Here is a 6928-nt window from a genome sequence, read left to right as displayed (position 1 = left end):
CGGCCCTGCTTACGCCACCAAGGTGCCTTCCTTACAAAGGAATTCACGCTCAGAGTATACGTAACAGGCATAATTAAAAAACTCGACTTCAAATCTGTGTGTGGTTCGCTCACCTTTTTCTTTAAAAAAAACTCAGTTCGAGATGTGGTATCCACTCGGCTCGCTTCCTCTTAGATCAAAGGTTGGTCCATCTGCTTCGTTCCCGAAGTGTGGTTCTCCCTGAGATCCCAAGTTTAGGGATCCCTCGTGCACAATTTATTTACCTAGATCGTAGGAACGGTCACCGAGTGAAGATTCACATCCCCTCCTCGTCGCCAAATGTCGTGGAAATGTCCTCTATTTACCAAATCATGAGCGCAAGCCACACACAAGTCAGAGTTAGTTATCAAAGTCCATCTTTAATTATATGAGCTCCATCACAACCCTGTGACTCTCAGGCAATTCAGTTTCTATCAATGAATTCTCTGAGAGCCCCCTTACACATTGCAACTGAGATCCTTTAATAGCAAAGAACACACATAGTCAGACAGCATAGACATAATAAATCGTTCAGCTTTGTCTCCTTACTCAAACCCTAGAACCATAAACCAATCCTCCATATCAACAGGCATATATCAAATTGTCATTTAGATACAACCAATTCTAAATACAACCAATCCTGGACAAGCTCACGGGGAGCATAGAATGATTCCAGACACTGCCATCCTCCTTTCCCTGATGGGAAAAGTAGGGAGTGACTGGCACACACACACAGTGGAGCAAAAGATATGTTTACACATGATGATCCCTTGACCTCTCCCCTCTCTGCGGTCCAAGCAACTTAGTCTTGACATAGAACAGATAACTGCAACCCCGCCACAGTATTATACAAAAATACCATTCTGATGAGAAGTAACTTACAAACATATGATGAATATAAAACATCTTACCTATGTTACCAACCAATTCTGATTATTCCCCAACAAATGATAATGAGGCAATCAGTAGAGTAAAAACCCACAACAGTAGTTATGATGAGACAATCAGTAGGTTAAACCCACAACAGTAGTTATGATGAGACAATCAGTAGGTTAAACCCACAACAGTAGTTATGATGAGACAATCAGTAGGTTAAACCCACAACAGTAGTTATGATGAACAGACAATCAGTAGAGTAAAAACCCACAACAGTAGTTATGATGAACAGACAATCAGTAGGTTAAACCCACAACAGTAGTTATGATGAACAGGTTAAACCCACAACAGTAGTTATGATGAACAGACAATCAGTAGGTTAAACCCACAACAGTAGTTATGATGAACAGACAATCAGTAGGTTAAACCCACAACAGTAGTTATGATGAGACAATCAGTAGGTAAAACCCACAACAGTAGTTAAGAGCGTCTGCTAAATGACTTAAATGTAAATGTAAATGATGAGACAATCAGTAGGTTAAACCCACGACAGTAGTTATGATGAACAGACAATCAGTAGGTTAAACCCACAACAGTAGTTATGATGAACAGACAATCAGTAGGTTAAACCCACACCAGTAGTTATGATGAGACAATCAGTAGGTTAAACCCACAACAGTAGTTATGATGAACAGACAATCAGTAGGTTAAACCCACAACAGTAGTTATGATGAACAGACAATCAGTAGGTTAAACCCACAACAGTAGTTATGATGAGACAATCAGTAGGTTAAACCCACAACAGTAGTTATGATGAGACAATCAGTAGGTTAAACCCACAACAGTAGTTATGATGAACAGACAATCAGTAGGTTAAACCCACAACAGTAGTTATGATGAACAGACAATCAGTAGGTTAAACCCACAACAGTAGTTATGATGAGACAATCAGTAGGTTAAACCCACAACAGTAGTTATGATGAACAGACAATCAGTAGGTTAAACCCACAACAGTAGTTATGATGAACAGACAATCAGTAGGTTAAACCCACAACAGTAGTTATGATGAGACAATCAGTAGGTTAAACCCACAACAGTAATTATTTTATGGTTTCAGTTGCAGATAACCAGCTGTCAATTGTTGTTGTGCTGCAAATCAAATCCAATGTTATTTTATGGTTTCCGAATAACAACAGGTACCATGAAATACCTTACAGTGAAATGCTGAATACAACAGGTACCATGAAATACCTTACAGTGAAATGCTGAATACAACAGGTACCATGAAATACCTTACAGTGAAATGCTGACTACAACAGGTACCATGAAATACCTTACAGTGAAATGCTGAATACAACAGGTACCATGAAATACCTTACAGTGAAATGCTGAATACAACAGGTACCATGAAATACCTTACAGTGAAATGCTGAATACAACAGGTACCATGAAATACCTTACAGTGAAATGCTGAATACAACAGGTACCATGAAATACCTTACAGTGAAATGCTGAATACAACAGGTACCATGAAATACCTTACAGTGAAATGCTGAATACAACAGGTACCATGAAATACCTTACAGTGAAATGCTGAATACAACAGGTACCATGAAATACCTTACAGTGAAATGCTGAATACAACAGGTACCATGAAATACCTTACAGTGAAATGCTGAATACAACAGGTACCATGAAATACCTTACAGTGAAATGCTGAATACAACAGGTACCAAATAATTAAATAATTATAATTAATAATCAAATAATTAAAGAGCAAATAATAAAATGTGATTAGAATAGAATAAAAGTAACAAATAATTAAAGAGCAAAGTAGAAAAACCTGCATTTGCAGAAAGGAGCCCAAGGCACCTTGATTACATAGATCACACAGAGGAGAGGTTATGGTTTTCATTAAATGATGTTTTCTAGGTGGAAGGTGAACCCTGTTTATGAGATTATAATGTATCAGCTGGTGATTAGGATTGTTAGATGAACCCACTAAGTTCCTGATGAATTCCTCTTCAGCAGCTACTTCCATGGGGATTTCAATGTCCTTCACCAAGGTCAGACACAGTGATTTCAATGTCCTTCACCAAGGTCAGATGACCCTCAGTCAACAGTCTCTTTGGTGCATCTTCACTCTGTAGCCACATTCTAGTCTGTCTCTTATGATGTCATTTAGAACACCATTCAACTCAGTGTTCTGATAGGTTCTTTACTGCAGCAGCAAACATTGGTCCTGATTCTCCCTCTTCCTGATGGTCCTGTGGAACCTGAACCTTTCAGTATTAACTAGTGGTTCTGGTGAAACATGTCCTTTCAGTATTAACTAGTGGTTCTGGTGAAACAGGTCCTTTCAGTATTAACTAGTGGTTCTGGTGAAACAGGTCCTTTCATTATTAACTAGTGGTTCTGGTGAAACAGGTCCTTTCAGTATTAACTAGTGGTTCTGGTGAAACAGGTCCTTTCAGTATTAACTAGTGGTTCTGGTGAAACAGGTCCTTTCAGTATTAACTAGTGGTTCTGGTGAAACAGGTCCTTTCAGTATTAACTAGTGGTTCTGGTGAAACAGGTCCTTTCAGTATTAACTAGTGGTTCTGGTGAAACAGGTCCTTTCAGTATTAACTAGTGGTTCTGGTGAAACAGGTCCTTTCAGTATTAACTAGTGGTTCTGGTGAAACATGTCCTTTCAGTATTAACTAGTGGTTCTGGTGAAACATGTCCTTTCAGTATTAACTAGTGGTTCTGGTGAAACAGGTCCTTTCAGTATTAACTAGTGGTTCTGGTGAAACAGGTCCTTTCAGTATTAACTAGTGGTTCTGGTGAAACAGGTCCTTTCAGTATTAACTAGTGGTTCTGGTGAAACAGGTCCTTTCAGTATTAACTAGTGGTTCTGGTGAAACAGGTCCTTTCAGTATTAACTAGTGGTTCTGGTGAAACATGTCCTTTCAGTATTAACTAGTGGTTCTGGTGAAACAGGTCCTTTCTGTATTAACTAGTGGTTCTGGTGAAACAGGTCCTTTCAGTATTAACTAGTGGTTCTGGTGAAACAGGTCCTTTCAGTATTAACTCAGTGGTTCTGGTGAAACAGGTCCTTTCAGTATTAACTAGTGGTTCTGGTGAAACATGTCCTTTCAGTATTAACTAGTGGTTCTGGTGAAACATGTCCTTTCAGTATTAACTAGTGGTTCTGGTGAAAACAGGTCCTTTCAGTATTAACTAGTGGTTCTGGTGAAACAGGTCCTTTCAGTATTAACTAGTGGTTCTGGTGAAACAGGTCCTTTCAGTATTAACTAGTGGTTCTGGTGAAACAGGTCCTTTCAGTATTAACTAGTGGTTCTGGTGAAACAGGTCCTTTCAGTATTAACTAGTGGTTCTGGTGAAACAGGTCCTTTCAGTATTAACTAGTGGTTCTGGTGAAACAGGTCCTTTCAGTATCTTCACAACATCCCCATACGTCTTATTACCTGTTCTGTCTGGATGTAACAGGCTGACTAGTAAATTACATGTCTTTGGCCCCATTACACTAAAAACTATAAGCACAATGATGTCCTCATCAATGTAATTTGCAAGAACAGAATATTCAAACCTTTCTGTATATGAGCTCGACTGTCCAATGGTACCAACAATTCCAGACATTTTTCATTATTCAATAGGCTCCTGATTGTCACTCACTTCAGTATTGTCCTCAACCACAGCAATAATTTCCTCAGTCACGTGATCTTTATTCACTTCGCTCATTTAGCAGTTTTAAATTCCAAAGTTCTTTGGTTTAAGTGTAATTAATGTCCTTTCTTTTAATCACTGTATATTCCTCCCTTTTTAATCAAATTGTTTTCCCGCTCCGACATCCGTCTCGGGTCCTTTTCTGCCCTTCATGATGGGTGATTCCTTCCGGAGACACCTGAAACCCCACCTCTTTCAGGAATACCTAGGATAGGATAAAGTAATCCTTCTCACCCCCTTAAAAGATTTAGATGCACTATTGTAAAGTGGCTGTTCCACTGGATGTCTTAAGGTGAACGCACCAATTTGTAAGTCGCTCTGGATAAGAGCGTCTGCTAAATGACTTAAATGTAAATGTAAAATGATAACTCTCTCTGTTAGCTCCACTTCCCTCCATGATGATGTTAACTCTCTCTGTTAGCTCCACTTCCCTCCATGATGATGTTAACTCTCTCTGTTAGCTCCACTTCCCTCCATGATGATGTTAACTCTCTCTGTTAGCTCCACTTCCCTCCATGATGATGTTAACTCTCTCTGTTAGCTCCACTTCCCTCCATGATGATGTTAACTCTCTCTGTTAGCTCCACTTCCCTCCATGATGATGTTAACTCTCTCTGTTAGCTCCACTTCCCTCCATGATGATGTTAACACTTCCCTCCATGATGATGTTAACTCTCTCTGTTAGCTCCACTTCCCTCCATGATGATGTTAACTCTCTCTGTTAGCTCCACTTCCCTCCATGATGATGTTAACTCTCTCTGTTAGCTCCACTTCCCTCCATGATGATGTTAACTCTCTCTGTTAGCTCCACTTCCCTCCATGATGATGTTAACTCCTCTGTTAGCTCCACTTCCCTCCATGATGATGTTAACTCTCTCTGTTAGCTCCACTTCCCTCCATGATGATGTTAACTCTCTCTGTTAGCTCCACTTCCCTCCATGATGATGTTAACTCTCTCTGTTAGCTCCACTTCCCTCCATGATGATGTTAACTCTCTCTGTTAGCTCCACTTCCCTCCATGATGATGTTAACTCTCTCTGTTAGCTCCACTTCCCTCCATGATGATGTTAACTCTCTCTGTTAGCTCCACTTCCCTCCATGATGATGTTAACTCTCTCTGTTAGCTCCACTTCCCTCCATGATGATGTTTAACTCTCTCTGTTACCTCCACTTCCCTCCATGATGATGTTAACTCTCTCTGTTAGCTCCACTTCCCTCCATGATGATGTTAACTCTCTCTGTTAGCTCCACTTCCCTCCATGATGATGTTAACTCTCTCTGTTAGCTCCACTTCCCTCCATGATGATGTTAACTCTCTCTGTTAGCTCCACTTCCCTCCATGATGATGTTAACTCTCTCTGTTAGCTCCACTTCCCTCCATGATGATGTTAACTCTCTCTGTTAGCTCCACTTCCCTCCATGATGATGTTAACTCTCTCTGTTAGCTCCACTTCCCTCCATGATGATGGTAACTCTCTCTGTTAGCTCCACTTCCCTCCATGATGATGTTAACTCTCTCTGTTAGCTCCACTTCCCTCCATGATGATGTTAACTCTCTCTGTTAGCTCCACTTCCCTCCATGATGATGTTAACTCTCTCTGTTAGCTCCACTTCCCTCCATGATGATGTTAACTCTCTCTGTTAGCTCCACTTCCCTCCATGATGATGTTAACTCTCTCTGTTAGCTCCACTTCCCTCCATGATGATGTTAACTCTCTCTGTTAGCTCCACTTCCCTCCATGATGATGTTAACTCTCTCTGTTAGCTCCACTATGCACTTGCCTCTGCTAGTAATACACTGTGTTAACATGAGCCTTGACTGAACCACAGAAAATCAGTTTTAAACAGTTGTAAAAACCGACTCCTTCCAGACAGAATAGTTCCTGTTGTCAGGGTTTTCCTCTGGTGAAGTAGAGGAGGACCAAAACGCAGCGTGGTTATATTGACTCATGTTTAATAAAAACAGATAAACATGAACACTGCAAAACAATAAACGTGGAAAACCAAAAACAGCCCTATCTGGTGCAAAACAGGAACAATCACCCACAAACACACAGTGAAACCCAGGCTACCTAAGTATGATTCTCAATCAGAGACAACTAATGACACCTGCCTCTGATTGAGAACCATACTAGGCCGAAACATAGAAATACCCCAAAACATAGAAAAACAAACATAGACTGCCCACCCAACTCACGCCCTGACCATACTAAATAATGACAAAACAAAGGAAATAAAGGTCAGAACGTGACACCTGTAGATTCAGACTCATCGCCAATCTTTCGTTATGTTTTGTGGGTTTCAT

Source organism: Oncorhynchus nerka, unplaced genomic scaffold (assembly GCF_034236695.1).
Source record: "Oncorhynchus nerka isolate Pitt River unplaced genomic scaffold, Oner_Uvic_2.0 unplaced_scaffold_1514, whole genome shotgun sequence".
Taxonomy (NCBI): domain Eukaryota; kingdom Metazoa; phylum Chordata; class Actinopteri; order Salmoniformes; family Salmonidae; genus Oncorhynchus; species Oncorhynchus nerka.
Note: the sequence above shows the minus strand (reverse complement) of the source record.